This window comes from Eleginops maclovinus, chromosome 17, assembly GCF_036324505.1.
Source record: "Eleginops maclovinus isolate JMC-PN-2008 ecotype Puerto Natales chromosome 17, JC_Emac_rtc_rv5, whole genome shotgun sequence".
Lineage (NCBI taxonomy): Eukaryota > Metazoa > Chordata > Actinopteri > Perciformes > Eleginopidae > Eleginops > Eleginops maclovinus.
This window is the reverse complement of record NC_086365.1, coordinates 7,079,483-7,098,274: the sequence shown is the minus strand read 5'-3', so window position 1 is coordinate 7,098,274 and position 18,792 is coordinate 7,079,483. Positions and strand designations below refer to the sequence as shown.

At 41.5% G+C, this 18,792-nt stretch overlaps 1 protein-coding gene across 7 annotated transcripts in view; it reads right to left on the bottom strand.

The window, feature by feature from the left end:
* Positions 1–18,792, bottom strand: part of syt1a (synaptotagmin Ia) — a 143,056-nt gene that overhangs the window by 59,112 nt on the left and 65,152 nt on the right. For 2 of the 7 annotated variants that reach the window (XM_063905023.1, XM_063905025.1), the window contains one exon: positions 14,830–14,922. The exons of 2 other annotated variants lie outside the window; for them this stretch is intronic. The gene's annotated coding sequence lies outside the window, so the exon portion shown is untranslated. Of the gene's footprint in view, positions 1–14,829; positions 15,081–18,792 lie in introns of those variants that run through there. 3 more of the 7 variants (XM_063905022.1, XM_063905029.1, XM_063905024.1) reach the window with 2 other exon arrangements.

Below are 18,792 nucleotides of genomic sequence, written 5' to 3'. Positions count from 1 at the left end.
GCTGCCTCCAGATGTCTGCTGGTTCCTCCATAAATCTCCTCTTAAATTGGCCTGATTATCATGTGAATGAGGTTGTGTGCGTGTGTACGCGAGTGCGTGCGTGCGTGCGTGCCCTGTCCTGACCTTCAGCTGTGGGCCAACAGTCCTCAGTGATCAGGCAAAGGGGAGCGGACACTACTTGGTCTCTGTCAGGTGTTGACATGCTGCATAAACATCGAGTGAGGAGCCAGGGTGACCCGAGGGGCCGAATCCGGCATGAATAATCCGGCGAGTCACTCAGAGAACAACTTTGACTGGGCTAAAACTGTAAATAAAAGTGAAGGACATATACACCCGGAGGGTTGAATTGCTGAAAAAAGTGGCCAAAGAGTCTTAAAATGTTTTGTTTTTTTTCAAGAATAATTCAGAGAAAACAGCAAATGTCCATATTTGAAAGAAAACAAGGTTTTACAACTTGTCTGGTTGTTTTTATTTGATTAAAACTTGTTATTTTTTGTCTTTGTTGCATTTCCATTATATATAGTTTGATAAAATATGAACACTTTAACCTGTAGTCGAAATGAAGCTTTACTGTTTATTTTGTATTGTCATTGAAAGAAAACACTGAACTAATTTGCAACAATAGATTGCCTGTGTCATGATTCATGCACACCAATTGAGTCCACTGTAAAGAGCAGAACTAGTTTGGATGACTGACACAAATATGATTGGTCTATTAGGTCTGCCATTATAATTCTGGCTTGATGGTTTCTGATTGGCTGCCATAGCATATTGAGCCCATTAGCCTCTACAGTTCTTATGGGATCCGTTCAGATCCAAATCGATGAGCTCCACTTTTTAAAAAGGACTCCAACAGAAGAGACCTTTGAGGCATCAAAGACAATGTAACTGAAATTGCTTGAAACTAATTGTTAAAAATAAAAACCTGGCGGATCCTCGCACAGCATCAAACCTTCTCGCTCACACACAGTCGCAAACATGAATTATTCACCAAGGCAGGTTATAGTGATCTGTAGATAATATAGAGGGCCTCGGTCTGTATGTACAGAGGAAAATGAATCCTATATCCTATCCTGTAATTATGCATGTGGACACTAATCTCCCACAAGGGAGAACATTGTGTGCCTGGGCTATATCTCTTGCCCCCTTAGTGCTATGACAACAAAGGGGGAAACACACAAACACACACACACTGTAAAGTAGAGGAGGAGTGCTGCCCCAGGCATATCTCCGTCAGTACACAGAAAAACTTCATTATGGTGATTCAAATGTGTCCTCAGCAGTAAATCAGCCTCAGTATAAGGTGCTCTCTTGTAAACATCTGGATATAAAAATGTGCTTTTGATGGTTTCCCAGAGAAACAGTGGTCTGCGTTTCCTCCGAGGCGGTTTGCCACGCCTGACATGATCCTATTTTGAATGGTCCTCTGCAGTAATAAGGCCATTTGTCTTGTGCAAAGGAGAGAGGATCTATAGTTGTCATACTCTGAGCTGGAGATAAATGTGGAAGGCTAAGTCTGTGCCCGGGAAAAGAATGAACGCAGTCAAGCCTTTCCTATCTCAGCGTCAGTATATCAAAAAAAATGTCTGGAAACAAAAAGAATGCAATTAATACCCCAGAGTCATCTGTTATTCAGTTATTGTGTCTCGTGGAAAACATTTAGCTTCACAGGTGAATATCACGCTCTTTTGTTGGGCACATTCTTGTTTTCTTTTAGTTTCTGTGTTGCATATACTGTCATAATGCTGTATTTTTTTTGAAACAAAGTTCTCTTGAAATGAAATTAAGGATTTACCTGTTTGGTTCGGCTGGTGAGAAAGTCGAGTCTGACTCAAAACTAGAGTTGGAAGGACTAGTCGATTCATCGTTTAGCGGTTTGATGAAAAAAGACATTTAAATCATCTATAGTTTAGTGATCTTTAATTCAAAATAGTCAAACAATCACAATACTGACTGATTCCAGCAGAAGTCACATAGTCCACCTCATTGTAGGCTAAATATGTTTGGGTATTTGGACTTTTGGTTGACCAAAGAAAGACACCTTACGACGTCCGTGTGGATCTGTGATGATGTTATGGAAATTATTTGGACTTTCATCGACAAAACAAACATCAGGTATTTGCAAAAAATGATCTGCAGATGAATTGATAATACAAATAATGGATGAAGACCTACTCAAGCATGGCTCTCTAAAGTAAAGCTAAATAGACCTACCAACATTTTACATTACATTGTGCTCCTTGGTTTGGACAAACAAACCAAACTTCAAGTTTCAAAGTGCCGAACTCTGAATGGGCCTGTAGCTGTACCAGACAAAAAAATGGAATCATTTCTACACAAAACCACACACCAAATGGCTCCCGGGCTTCTCCTCATTTCACATTTCATGTAGTGCTCTCCTTTTTTCCACTAATGCTCTTCCTCCTCTAATAACAAAGTGCACACAAATGGATTGTTCAGCCGCTGCTGCTAATACCTCCTCTATCATTCTTGTTGAGTAAATGGCTCCTTTGCCACACAGTATAGCTGTGGTGGATAACGCTGCTGCCTGAGGTATGAATACACTCTGGGCTCCGACCTGCAGCCTCACAGCATTTCTTCACTCGCCTGTTCGTCGTCACGCACTCGTCCTCATGTTATAATTTTCTTGGATCCGGCGGGAATGAGTGTTTTCACAGCTATAGTGGGAATCCGATTATCATACAGGGATCACAGTCGTCATGGAAACCAAGGATGGTGCATGGTGTTAAGCCAGCCCTTACACATCCCAGAACATTGGGAATTAGTGTGAAAATTCAGCTCCCTTAAAATAAAGATGTGACAAATTCCTTCTTTTGTATTAGGGGATATTCTCAAATGTCTGACCGTATTTGGGTTCAGTCTGCAAGTTTGGCATTAATGCAACCTGTCGCTTACTCTAGTAGTGTATGCATATCTTCACAAATAAAAGGTGCAGTAGACTCTGATTCACAGAGTAATCAATACTCTTATGGTGTCATGAAATTAATAATATTTTAAAGGTCTGCGAGTTGGCTCAATGTAATTTTTTGATTATTCTGGATAGTTTAATCAAAGTTCGTGGCGTTACCTTGTCTCAGAAACTATGAATATATTAAAAAAATATGAAATAACATTTCTATCAGAAATTCAATTTAATTCTGTCCTCTTGCCATCAGCCTGGAGGTGGGAGCGGGAACAGCTTGCCACTCATTTTTTTATCATTTATTTTTGTAATTGCTTGATGCTTATTAATGTCTAAGGAACATTTGGGAATGAACAGGTGGTAACAGCTGCTGCAATGAGGACATACTGCAGGACAGACTCCAAACTGATTCATGTAAGCGTACCTTTGTGAAGCTCTTTTCACCAATTTAAGCCACATGTTCCCTAATAACAACAAAACGGATAGAATCTGCTTACAATCAAGCAGATTTTGGCCAAATTGGAGTAAATATAGACAGCTGCAGACACAGTATGGCTACCATGGCAAAAGCAGGCCAGAACCAAGCATTTAAATAAACAAAATATGCAATTTATTTTAACGCCTCTTCAAGGAGTGCTAACTGCTAATGCATATGCAAGCTGCAGAGCAGGGTGATAACTTGAAATCATTGTGGAATTTCACTGGTATGGTAACCCTATCTTAATTCATAAATCTGTACATTTTTAAAACAGGACAAAGTTTGGTGTGACTATAATCATCTGACTATAAACTTAATGAAAGAAACAGAAACATTCTGCCGCCCACAATACGATCAGTGTGTAATGTTTGAAGGGCTGGAGAGTCTGAGGGGACTCTCTCATCTTTCTTGGAGAGTGGTGCAGAGAGATGGAAACAATGCTGTGAAGAGAGGATGAAGAGAGAGGACAGCCATCTGCGAGCTCATGCTGCAGAGAGCTCCTCTTATTCCCACCAACCCTGCCGAGTGGAAAGTTTGTTTCACACCTCTCCGTCTCTCTTTTGTCTCCTCTCTTTCATCAGTCTCTACTCTTGCTTTCCTTTCCTTCCTTCCTGCATTTCCTTGGCAAACAGGTTCTAACTTGACACTAAATTAAATCCTGACGCAGCTCTTATTTAGAGCAGTTTATTAATGTGGATGGCCTTCCTGTTTATTACCCTCTAAAGACATTCCTCGTCCATGAATTCAAATTGACTGAGAATAACTACAACTGCATCCTAGAGGTTGCACGTCTTCGCAAACCAGTCAAGTTACATTACATTACAGTACAAAGCAACTTACAATAAGTGCATTTAACACTGAGATACAAACTCAAACAGCAAGAATCCTGCAGGTAAATTAGATTTCAATAAGCCAAACCATTGTGAGTGCTCCTGCATTGGTTTCAAATAAACCAAACATTTTTTAAGTGCTATGTACAAAAGTGAGATTTTTGTATGATGTATGTTTTTGTCAAAGGTGCAGACAGGTGGGTTTTTTCAGTCTGCGATGGAAGATGTGTTGCCCTGACGTCCATGTTTGTCCAAAATGTTTATCCTATAAGACATTTGCGCTGAATTTTCATAGGTACAATATGAATTCTTGAGGTAATGACATTTTTTTTTTTTCAAGGTCAAAGTGAATTGACTCACATTCATCTGTAAGTCCAAGTGAGTGCCAACTATAAAAGTATTAAATTGGTCTGAAAACACAAAAACCAAAGCGGATCTAATCTAGATTCCCACAATGTGTAATAGAAATGAATTGTTAATTACCACCTTGGTTAAAAACTAATCAGTTATGGATATAACCATCCATTATTCTTCTGTCGTCCATGAGCGGCGTGCAGAGGCAGAAATTGGTAAAGCACACTGACAGGAAAAAAGCAGCATGATGCATTTAATCATTAGTGGAACAGTGTCCTGGTCGCTCATTTACTCAGAAATGCAACCGAGGGACGACCCTGAACCCTGGACCCGCCCTCCCTTAGACAGTGCAGCCTCTAGGCCACAAACAACGCACGATGTACGCGCATACAACAAAAGACCCGGAGCGCTGTCACCACTCATCACGCTGACACAAAAGAGGATGCAGCTCAGTTACTGTGCCAGTGGTTTAATAATGTGCACACAGACATGATAGGATGTCTTCTGGATGCTCAGGGACAAACAGATAGGCTGGGTTGAATGAGATCAATGTGGGAATCAATAGAGTGGTGCCTGGTGAGCATTAAAAGCTCAGAAGAGTCAGACTTTTTGAAGAGCTAAATGACCTGACTAGGAAGGTCCTTGACCAGCACGATGACCGACTCATGCCCTTGCGAAGGAAGATAAATCGCACAGAATCACAGTGGCTAATGTCAGTTTGTTGCCAATTCAAGTTTTAAAGCCACTCATCACAAGAAAAACCCATTCAATCATTACATGGGTCAATGTGGGAGACTCTTAGAGAGACTTCTGGATTTGAGATTCCCTGATGTAAACCTAAATTAGCCATATGAGGTGACAAATCTAACATTGCTTCAGAGAACAAGAATAAGGTGCATTGAATCAAAGAACAGTTTGATAAATTTAGGTCTGGAAGTGGAACTACATAAACATATCCCACATCCTGATTGAAGATGTGTTATGTCTGATAGATACACGTGTATTTGTAACTGAATTTCACTTTTTATTTCTGAACCGATTGCTTTACTTTTTCCTGTCTGGATGTAGGGATGGCCGGGATTCACCTAATGGATTTGCTTTTGTCTTTTCTATATATTCATTTACTATTACATTACTTGCATTTGTACTTCTACTTGTAAGCCTATATGCTCTTTAAAGTGTAAACCCCACAGAATAAGAGAACAAGTGGAATGTGTGGATGTATTTTTGCATGAACTGTCTGGCACCACACACCGTGCTCTAAGGTTAGATTCCCTCCTTAGTGCCAGTCAAGCTTACTAGACCGTGATGCGGGCGGGAGTGATTGATGGACTAAAGGGAGAAAAGCAGGCGGGGTAAGAGACGTGCACAGGAGCGGAGCTGAGGTTAGAAGCTGTCACTGATCAAACTGGGGCATTCTCAAGCTCTTTCAACCAATTTATGCAATGTTTCCTAATAAACAACAACAGATTTGGGCAAAATTAAGTAAATATACACAGCTGCAGAAACAGCATGGCTAAGATAGCACATGCCTGCGAGAACAAAATGAATTTTTCCAAAACAAAAATAGGGATTTATTATTTGTTAAAGCCTCATCAAGGAGGGCTAATGACTAAAGGATATAGGAGCTAAAAAGCTGGGGCATAATTCAATATTATTTGTGAGCTTTTACTGGTATTATATTCGGGAATCTTCTGTACGTTTTCTAAACAGAACACCTGCAATAATCCATGGTTTTGTGAGAATCTAGTCTGAATTAATACTGACACACAGCTATTACAGCTCAGCTCCCACACGATCTCCTTTTTTTTTTTTTCAGGCACAATGGAAAGAATAATGTGACTGACATCACATTTTGTTTCCAATTACACAGCCGTTGTTAAACACTGACCTCCTCCACCTTTTTTTCCTTTCCTTGTCAGTGTCTGCGTTGTATTAATATTTGTCACTTATGATACATGCACATTTCCAGCGATTGTTTGCGAAACAAATTTGAAAAATGTCATTACATGTAAATCAGCATGCGGTACCTTGTAGCAATTTCCAAATACTGGACTGACACCTTTTAGACTTAATATCAGTCTGTGCTATAATGATGAAAGAAAATTCATTATCCAGTTAACTTTTCACCACCAAAATCATCTCTTTGAATGAACTAACAGATTAGGGTCGCAATTATATTCTTATTTTAAACTAATCACCAGAAAATCCAGCATGTGTAAGTCCATGTTTTAATACGGTTTGACTAACACACGCTGTCTGTGGCGCTCCCCTTTCCTTCAGAGACTATGTTTATAACTGGATCGCAAACATTCATTGTTTTATTAAAGACTCAGCAGGTTTCCTTATTTAAACAGGAGTTCATGGAAATTGTTGGAGTCTGCTTTCAACAATATCTTTTATACTTTTGGTTGTCTAGTGAGTATGTGGGATGTTGAATATTAGAAAATGTTATCATTCTGTCAATCAAATGCCCAGTACTACTTCCCAGACTTGGAGTTGACAAAGGCATTAAATAGGAAATATTTTAAACAGGAACGAGCAAATGCTTGCAAATAGTTTATGATTGATTTTTCAATTCAAATGCTTCATCATTCGATCAATACAATCCTAAATCAGCAAACAAGGTGTGAAAACTATTCAGGATTTCAAAATATCATGAATAAAGAAAGCGACTAATTATGTATGCAGTCGTTACACCAACAATAAGCTCAGTGCAAGTATGTACTGAAACATTTCTGCTTTTTAATTCAACATAATACCAAAGTATTGGTGAGATCTGCTCTCTAAAGTAGTGAAACAGTTTCTCTTGCCCCCTGCCTTCACTCACTTTACTCCTCAAGGGTAAACTCTGACTACACAGGGTCTATTGGTGGAAACTATAAATTAGCACCGAGTATTCAAGTGAATGTCAAACTCAAGTCACGATAATCTGTGTGAACTACGCTCTCTCTTTCTCTCTTTTCCTCTCTGTGCATCCTGGGTAATTTGTTTCTCCTGTGGGTTTATCATATCAGGAGCCAGAGAGGTTACTTATAATGACAGTTATGGAACAGAAAGGGGTAGATAGAGGGCTGGCTTTGGTGGAAAGACACAGGGGAAGAGAAAGAGTTGATTTACTATAATGTTCATTCCACAAGTTGTTGTTTTATTGGTTGTTGTTTTTTACGATGGTTCAACAGCCTCCATCAACAGTGGCTTCCTAGGATGTTGCTGCATTTCCTACTAAGCTGGTCTCAGGTAATAGGCACAACTATGGAAGAGCAGATTTTGGCTTCAAATGTAACAACTCGCTACACCCCTCCAAAAAAAACCTCAGTCACGACTTCTGGCGGTGGGTGAAGGTGATGACGGATGAATAATGCATCACCTCATTGCCGTTAAATCAGTCATCTCACACATCGCTATATCGCCGCACAAACACACACCTCCACCTTTCTCCTCTGATCTGAGAGACGGTGATGTGAAATCGGGTGGAGAGATAAAGGAATGGAGAAACAGAAATGTGGATAGCAAGTGGAATAGAACTGCTTTAACATTTCACTTTAATTTCTCTGCCACTTCATCCTGGCTTTCATCCCAGAGTGCCTGTGTTATGGGCATGGGGAAGGCAGTGATAGCATTTCATCAGGCTTTCAAACCTTGCTTTTGTGCCTCAGCAAACTTCCGCAGGGTAAAAGGTGAATTTACGCTCACACGAAGCACTTTGCATGACCCACTTGCCTGTCTGCACTCAGCGGGGGGAAAAATCTGCTGCTTCTGTCTTCCTCAGACTTGCAATTATGACGAGATGGATCCCAACTTTGCACATGAATACAGCGCTCATTTGCGTGGGTGTTTATTTATATCTGTGCATTGGATTTGTTTTACCTTTTCCATGGGCTAGCTGATAATACACTCCTGAGTGGACATCTAAGATCAGTGATTACCCCTCCGTTTACCGAGCCGGCTCTCCTCCAGGGCATGTCGATGCACCAGAGTTTGAAGAAAATGCCTGATTTGAAGATAACCTCCTGGCCTTTCTTCTTCCTGTGAAAGCCTTTTAACACGATAGATCCTTTAATTGCAGTAAACCAGGATTGACTGGAAGGTTACGGAGAGATAGTGACACCACCGACCCTGGTAAATAGAAAAAGGGAACCGCTGGAAATCCAATTTTTTAGGAACACTTGCAGCGTGCGTGCAAGACAAAGACTTTGGTTTGTCCTTGATGTTACAGGGAAAATCAAAGACTTTAATCAACAGTAACGAAAAAAAGAGGAGGGCTAAAAGTTGAAATTGTTTTTTGTTCACCCAGAATGAAGGTCAGTAAACAGACAAATACTGTACATAGTAAAAGTGTGTTTACAGTCTGTGTTTATGATCATGTAACTATTTTATAGAACTACTCGTCCCTTTAGCTAACATCCCGTGGGCCGGCTAATGGGTTTTTCTTCCCATGCAAACTCTTTCTTTTAAGATTGAACACATAATGAATTCATCCGTACAAGCTTTTCTTGTCTTGAAATATTCTCAATTAGCACTTAGGTCAGATTTTATCAAAATTGAGGATCTTTTCTGCTGAAGTTATACCGTAGGACTGTCTCTCCATGAATTTCAACTTTGATAGGTTTGAAGGCTGAAACTTTTTCATTAACTACTTTAATCTTGAAAAACATTCTTCCCTTTTCTATTACCTTAATTTCACACAAAACAAGGCTTTGCTTGATGCTTCAACTACTGAAGAAACAGTATGCTGTTGCTATGCAACAGTTAAATATGTTTGATGTGTGCTATTTCCAAGTTTCCTTTAACCTGTAACCTGAGTGCTGTAAAGAATTTGCACTTTCAAGGCGCTGTCAAATCTCTGCACACAGAGGTCTCTGATGGGTTTGCAGCCATCTGTGCAGTCAGAGAAGCAGCGGCAAACAGCGGCTCTCCGTTTCCCGCTCAGGTCGCAGCGACAGCACAGTGATTTACACATCGCAGTGACAAGGTGGACAGCCGCGGCGTACCGAGATGGAAAACATATCTTTGCCACCCTGCTTCCTTGATCTCTCTCTTCACTTTACGCACAATTCACATCAACTCTCTCTTCATATGCCCCACCTCCTGCCATAAAGCTTCCTCTGCAGGAAGCAGGGTCTAATGATGGAGGGAGGACTTGAAGAGAAACCGACTGCCTAGCAGAGGCATCAGAAGCCTCTGTGGGCAGCTCAGAGGGGAACATTCCCTGTGTGGTTGACACAGAAATATGCAGTGTCCAGCAGTCTGAATGCTTTCCAGCCTGCCACATATGCCTGTTTTCAAACTGGCACGGTAGCCCGCTTATTAGCTCTGGCCAACATACCGCCAAGGACATCTTATCATCTAAAATGTGTGAAAAAAAATGACCACACCTTAGATTTATGGCGCTGACAGTTGACAAGAGGGATAAAAATGGAGGCAGGGCAGAGAGGAGGGGACTGAACGGATGGATGCCTCCCAAGTCATGACATCGCAAGCCTAACAAACAGGAGAACACATGCATGTGCTTTTTCAGACCATGTTATTAACACACCAGCGGAAAACACTTAACTCATGCCTATTCAATTATGCTAATGCATACATATACAAATGACCCTGCTTGGTTATTAGCTGTCTCAATTAGGGGGCATGTGTATGGGGGTGCAGAAGAGAGAGAGGAGTGACAGGTGGTGATAACAGAAGCCTCAAGGCGAGACTTGTGCAGCTCTTATTGTTTCTGAGGGAGGGGGCTGGAGATCCTCTGTACTTGGAGGACATGCAGCGGGGCACAAAATCAATGTCATGCTGAGCCTTTTTTTGCATATTTGTGTGGACTTGTGTGTGTGTGTGTGTGTGTGTGTGTGTGTGTGTGTGTGTGTGTGTGTGTGTGTGTGTGTGTGTGTGTGTGTGTGTGTGTGTGTGTGTGTGTGTGTGTGTGTGTGTGTGTAGGAAAATTCATCAACAGAAGCAGCTATTTATCTTTCCAGCTCCTCTAAGTGTGTTAATGCAGTGACGTGGCTACATCCAAGATTTCCTGTGAGCCCCATCCCCGCTGATCAGAGAGCAGACTACAGTGTGTTTCATCTAACAGCCTTTACAGAAATAACACGTCGGATTTCACACTCTCTCCCTGTGTTAACCGTTATTACACACATGATGTAAGATACAGCCAATTCATTTATGAAACCAGGTTGTTGTATCGATGAAGGTACAATATTTCTTCATCATGGGCTTATGATTTTACCATGCTTTGCACGTATGTACAAATTAAATCCAAGCATTCAAATCAATAAAATGGATCTTCAAAGCCATAAGTGACGCAAATATAGCATTACAGCTACAGCAGATTAATCACAGTGATTTATACTGTGAAATGAAGCATGTTGCTATGGGAATTTCTTCGTATTGGGTATGAAGCACTGATGCTCAGCAAAGAAAAGCTTTTTAGATTTTAGAAAGAAGAAACAATTGGTGATTGCTAGTGGGAGAGTCCAATAGTTCCATTAGAAAGCCTTTTTTTAATTAATATGGTAGAATGTTCACAATGAACCAAAGCATACCTGTCAGTAAAGCTGACTGCCTTTCATACACTAAACATTGTAATAATCATGTTGTGTTTTTTCCTGTCTTGACTACAAAGTATTTAAAGGGCAGATATCTATGGTTACCGTATATAAAAGTGCATCATGAGTATCTCTGACTGCAGGCAAACAGAGGCGTTACGCTCCAGTGAACTGCATGCTCTGTGGAAAGCAAGCACACATCCTGTCAGCAAGCTTTGATGTTCTGGCAACAGTTGAAATTATTTAGCCAGGCTACCTGGTTGAACACTGCTGCACGCAAACTCGACTTCGTCAACACCAATATATTAAAGTTGATAGATATTCAAACACTGCTGTGCCTGCTCCTAAGTTACAATGCCTTCTGAAACCAAAGTGTAAAACCCTATGGTATATCATCTAATCACCATATGAATATCTGTCCAAACAAGGGTTATTCATCATGCTATTCATCCTCAACTTTATGAACTATAGTCTGGTGCAGTTATAGGCCTTCGCTGAAGGCAGCATAGTAAGGGCTAACTCAACATTTCGGATTTTGGAATATTGCAGAAAATAAACTCTTTGGCAAACACACGTTTCGTATAGTTAGATGTTTTGTTCAGCAGGATAATCTACATATTCTAACACTATATGAATTAAAGTGTAAAATCAAGGTAATGCTAAAGAGGAATTACATCACATTCACCTGAATTCACCTCAAATTCGCCAAGCTAAAAGTGGAACATGGTTGGCGTGATGACGTGTATCATCAAGCCACTTACTGATACACAAGCCACAACTGACCTAAGCCCGTTGAATCTTTAGAAATTCAAAAGTCGGGTATTCTCTGACATATTTTTCTGATATATAACAAAACATGAAAATCCCTTCAGCCAAGACTCATTCCTGCATTGGTGCTATCCAGAAGAGGTGGTGCTGAAATGTCTCCCTCCTCTGCTTGTTTCCACCTGTCCCCGCAGAAGCGCTGTCCATGGTTCTGAATCAGCGCTGCGTGGCCTGAGCACAGAGGCTTTGCCCACTGAAGGAAAAATATGGTGTTTTTTTCTTGGCAGAGTTACTGGGCGGAGCAGATTGGACCTGGTCTCTGCCGGGTCTGTCTGTTAGAGGCAAACAAGTCTCAGCAGGCAGGAGCTCCACGCCCTGTTTTCTCCAAAGCTGTCACATGTGAAAGCGTCATCTACAAAGGGATGGGAGTGCTGGAAGGAGGCCTGCATACATCACTCAGATGGATATAAGACATGACTGTGGTTCGGGCTGGATGGAAAATTGTCCATTTTAAGGAGAAGGATCTTAGTGTTTTGCTTAACTGTGTGAATGTCCCAGGCAGTTCCATACGGACACGGAAGAGAGACATCAAAAGAATCCCCCGGACCTTTGTCACCCTGACTTTATGCCTGTGTTTTGGCATTCAGAACTACACATTGTGAATGTGCATTCAGAGGGATGTTGTGTGAAAAGAATGGTTGAACCCTTCTCATGAGAGGCCAACCGCTCTCCGTCCTGTCTTTCCCCCCCAGAAGAAAAGACAGCCAATCACAGTGAATGAGACAATGAGTCACGGAGAACGCAGACTGCATCCAACGGACCGGAAGGAGCTGACTGCCGCTCTTGGCAGGAACACTGTAAGGACCGCGGATGGAGTGATCCGGTCACTTACATGCAAGAAAGGAATTTAGATTTCAAAATAAATTACTAAAATGTAACAGATCAAGTCAAAAGTATAATTTTCCGTTCTTCCATCACACTTCAATCCTTCCTTTTCTCTTCTACAAGATATTTGACAGATGTCATTACTCTCAAATGTCACCACCCCCGAAATAACTAACCAAACAGCCTCTGTAACACTGCAAGGTTGTGTGAAGGTCAACGTATTTCCTAGATTTAAATCCAACTCAGGCAGAGTTTTAACTTCCTGAGGGTACAGTACCGTAGAGTGTGTGTCACTCAAGGCTTTCCATCCGTTAGATAAACAAAAACATTGTGTCAATGGGCCGTGTGAATGGAGACACTCATTAACTACTGACGCAATGGGAGATCTCACAGCTGGACACACACACACACACACACACACACACACACACACACACACACACACACACACACACACACACACACACACACACACACACACACACACACACACACACACACACACACACACACACACACACACACACACACACACACACACACACACACACACACACACACACACACACACACACACGACAAAGAGCAGTTGTTGAAACACATGACAACGCTTGTGAGCGCAATATGTTACAAGTAAAGGGTTTTTCCTCAAAGACAAAGGGATGGATTATGCTCACGTTAATGACTTCTTTCATACAGGTAACAGTATGACAGGTGTATATTGTTCAGTTCCACTATGGGATGTAGAAATCCATTTTCAATGGAGCCAAACAGTGTGCACTGGATGAGAATAGGATTAAATGAACCCTTTAGGACAATAAAGGATTGGGAAGGAGGAGGAAAAATTAAGTCAAAATGGGACTGAAATCAAGTGAATTAGTTTTGCGTTTGAAAAGGTTGAGCCGTCTGTTGGCTTTCATGGCTTGCTCAAGGAATGAAATCAAATAGACAGGGGCTATTTGAAGCCCCACAATCCACCACCTCTTTCATGTCTCCAAATGAGAGAAGAAGAAAAAATAAAAAGAGCAAATGTTATTAGGGACAGAGAAGCTTTTGTTCAGCCTCTGGACCTGTAGTCTGTCTTCACTACTGTACGTCAGCAGGCATGAATGGAGGGAAGCGGTGGGAGAAAAAAAGATGGACTAGTTCATTTCGGCTGAATCTGGGATAATTACACTCCAGAGAGAGGGAGAGATAAGAAATGACAAAGAGGAAATGACAAACAGCGCAGTGATTGGATTACAGTCTAACTTCTTATTAAATGACAAAGAAAGCAAGTCCACGGTTAGGAAGCCATGCTATTGTTCTATATATACACACAGCTGAATACGCTGTGTTTTTTTCTCTTTTCACACACTGTTGCCATGCTGAGCCGGAGGCGCAGCTGATTATTTAGAGCTAATGCCACGGATCCCATCAGCTGTGGGGCCACATCCAGCCAGGTCCCGTTCACAAATAAGGACACACACAAATTGGATTTCCCACAAACCAAAATTGCTACCAGTTTTCAACTACTGTACACAACATGAGCTTCTACCTTTAGTGAGATTCTTTAACCATCACTATTTAAAGGAAATGAACTGTTGCACAGAGACAGTATATCTTTTCACTCTTTCTCCAAATTTGATCTGATCTTAGAAATGTGATTTTCTTCCTCTCCAGTAATCCCTGTCATTGTAAATATATATGCTCTGACATCTGCCATGCTGGATGAGCTGCAGTCAAAAAACACACTACACCTCCTCCTCCTTCTCTTCCTCCTCCTGCTCCATAATGACTCTTCCTGTCACAATTACAGTTCAGCTTCCTACGAGCTGTGTACACACACACACACACACACACACACACACACACACACACACACACACACACACACACACACACACACACACACACACACACACACACACACACACACACACACACACACACACACACACACACACACACACACACACACACACACACTCAAGAGCTCTCGTGCCATATGACGGTGTAACCATGTTATCATCACCTCCACACTGCTATCCTCTTACTGTGTCTTACCTGGCAGCACGCTGTCTTCCCTCTGTCCTTCTTAACAATCCCCGGAAGGGGTTCACACAAGTTCTGCTTTCACTGAGGGAGCTCGATGAGGCACTTAAAGAAAAAACAAAAAGGTTTTTTAAAAAAAGCAATGTCCTCCTTTTATTTTCTCACACACAAACGGCTCAAGAAGCACTCACGATCACACACTCGAACACTCAGTCAACAGCTCCGGGAACGAGCTGCTCGCTGTTCCCTTCCTCTCTCTCTCTCTCTCCCTCTCTTTCAGTCCGTGACACTCGCCTCCTATCTTCCCGCCCTCCTACTCCAGCCCCCTCCCCCAATTTCTCTCTTCCTCTATCTCTACCTCGCTTGCCATTCTTCAGTCAGACAAAATGCACATCTCCCCTATCTGTCAGCTCACTATTTTCTGACATTTTCCTCCACCTGCTGCTCCATGAAAATAAATACCAATTGAAGGTTTTATAAGATGTGCATTCACAAACTTATTTGTGTTGTGGGCAACATTTCAGACATTATTTCCTCTTGAAAAAGTGCATTGTGAAAGCCTTATAACATCAGATGGTGTGATTGATGAACAACGTTTAATTTAAATCCTCTCTCCCCATCCTTCTGTCTCACTCCATCTATTCCTGTCTCTCCTCGGGTCCCGCTGGTGTATTTGATGCTGCTCACGTCCCATTCTTCAGACAGATAGTCAAGGGCATTCCCAGAGTAAGTGTATGCTAATGCGCTGCCTCCAGGAGCTGCATGGCGTCCCCTCAGACTGAACCAGATGTGGCCCCTTAGATGTCCCAGAGAGGGGGGCAACAGATGCAGAAGCAAAGGTGGAGCAGCTAAACTTGAATGGACACTCGACTTGATGGAGGTGAGGTTATTTAATGGTATTTTATTGGCATGAAACACAGAAGTACTTTAGTCAGATGCAATAGATCTGAGCTTGTCCAATCAGGTTATTTGTGTCTGCTTGTTTTGTCTACGGATTAATTATGAGGCAAGTGAACAGTAGCCATTTTCTCCTCTGTGATACATCTCTGTTCTAAGCTCATTTGTGAGCTGCGAGAAAACAGGAAGTCTGCAGCAAAGTCTAACTGAGAGACATACAGCTGCGGGCGTGGACAGATGTTACATGTGCATACTGTATGTACACATGTGTGTCTAGAGAGAGTCAGCAGGTAAATAAAGTGCAGTGACACTGACACACACACACACACACACACACACACACACACAGAGACAGAGGCAAAGCAAACAGGCAGTCAGCGTTAATGATTACCAACTAAAACCCTGCCTGCTCTCCGCTCAGTCAGCTCCTCTGTACATAAGCCTTGGTTCACTGGCTGTGTGTGTGTGCTGTGTGTGTGTTGTGTGACCACGGGGGGATCAATTGCTGGGTAAGGTGATGTGGTCGGGGCAGATATGTGGCCCAGGAGTCTTACAGTTGGAACCTAATGAGGATGGCCCCCACTGCAGAGGCCATCCGCTATCACAGCTTTGAGGCTGAAAATTGCACACCTCCAAGACCTCTCAGCTTATCTCCCTTGCAAACGTAAACTGGCAGGAAGATGCATTATGGCATCGGCCAAACAATAGAGTAAACAGCTTAGGAAGTATGAATCCTGAGTTGTTGTTTTTTTTTAAGAGTAATAGCTTTCTAGACAGGAGAAATGAAGGCGGCACGTTTGAATTAAATCAAAGAATAGAGGCCTCGAATTACATCTCGTGCACACAAATTAGTAAAGCGTGGCCAAGTTGTATTTATTTTTCCTCTCTATAGCCCCTCACAGGCTCCGTAGATTATTGCCCTCAGTGGACGTCACTGAGCTGTAAAGGTCCAGCACTTATCTGTGTGTGTTAAAACAGCACCACTAAATAACCAGAATATGATTTGTACTGTGAAATATTTCCCTTTTTGCTAGAGGGAATACAAACAGAAACCTTGAGAGTGATGGCGCATATTGTATTCAGATTCAATTCAATTCTCACTTCATTTGTTAGACCTCGTTGCTTGGGATTTACAGTTGAGTTTAATAAAAAGAACAGTATACTGTTCTTTTTAAGAACAGTATACTGTTCTTTTTATAGGGACTGTTTGTTTTGATAGAATTTGAGCCTGAATTATTTAGAAATAAACTCAGAAAATGTCTGAGTTGTTTGATTGACAAGAGTGACAGCTTAACATCAAAATCAAAATGATGAGTGAGTTTATTAACCATTAAGTAAATACACTGTCATGATGAGCAGAAATGTATTTTATAACGCTGCATCAACCCTGTTTCTATCAGGAGAAGTCAACACTCTCTAAGTACAGTATCTGCTGTGACGACTGTGTGAAAGAACTGTTAGGCCCTTTCTGAAGAAATGGACATGGCATATGAACAGAGAAGCTAACAAAAGCAAATCTCACATATGTGGAGCCTGTCAGTGGGGAAGCCAGATGGAACATAAAGGAAACAGAAGGGAGAGGGATCAACGGGCGAAAAAGAGGAATGTCTAGGGTGAGATGGCATTTAGAGGAAAAACGCGGTGAAGTAAAGGGAGATGGGGGGACAAAAGGGACAATTTCCTAAATGTCAGGAGCATCTGAATGGTCACCTTTTCACACTACAAATAACTATACTTATTCAACCGCTGAGAGAGAGGCTATATAGCAGGAAGGAGCAATTGTAACTCATCTATGCAACTACACAAACTCTTGACTTTGCAATAAACAAAGACAATTTATTAAATCTGAATGGTATGACATGTGGACAACAATATTAATCAATGACGTCCTTTGTCGTTTTCCTTCCTCAATACCAAGGGGAGTACTGTAGTCAAGTTGTGAGTGTATCTTTAAGTGTTCAACACAGTATCTGTATGACCAGGGACAATTATACAATTGTGCATCCATCGTTGGATAGTTACACGTGTTTGGTGCAAATGGTATTGACATCTCTTACTTTTTTCTCCCAAAAACAAAATAAAAAAAGAGAAATGTGACTGCATTACGTCCAGTGAGTTTATTACAACTCAGATTTGAAGTTAAGTGGTAGCGTTGGTTATTAAAGTCATTTTTCTGGTGCCCATTCCTTGACAATACTGGCAAGGAATTCCACCAATCACTTTGCACACTTGGCTTTGATTTATAAAATAACTACCTATTGTCTTACTAATAGTCATGCATGTACCTGTAGGAACATACAGGTGTATTCATCAGTCTTTGCAAATACCTGTATGTTACTACCTTTTGTGGTATTGGGTTGCAAACATCATTCTTTTCCCCCCCTTTAATTTCATGTATAGATTTGGCCCACCAAGCATATCACCCAGAGCTAATTTCTTTCTCTGACAGAGAAATGCACTACCAAATGTTGGAGAGAGCCCTATTTACAGCCGATGCTCTCGTTTAATCTCTTGCTCTCTCCCTTTACTACAGGCAGGAAGCTGCCATGAATTACTTACAGCTTTATCGGCGGTTAAGTGGCTGTTCAAATATGGAGCTATTCAGAGAACTCTTTTCAATACACACAGGTGCTCCTTTCACCAGCACCGGGTTCCTCTCACTGACACGCTGCACGTACTGTACACGCACACACAGACATACAGTACGCAACACCTGCTGGGGTCAATAACACTTGCCAACCCCACTGATGTCACACAGATGTTAGACTGGCATCTGAGGGGTACAAGGGGGGCAGAGGAAGGTGGTTTCTCCTGCTGGCTTATCCCAAAATATCCAAATCTTAAGCTGCAATGTCACTTTAACCAAAACTTTACAATGAGCATATCAACAGGAACGCGTTTTTAATTGATTTCCAAACTTCCAGACTGCTTTTCCTTCTTTATTCAATTATTTTTTGAGTTATTGTGATGTCAGGTTAAATCATCACGGTGTGCATTTGATGTCATGGAATATTTAGCTGGTCAGTCATTGCATCTTGTTATTGGAAAATCAATTTCAACCATTTGGCTGTTTCTTAC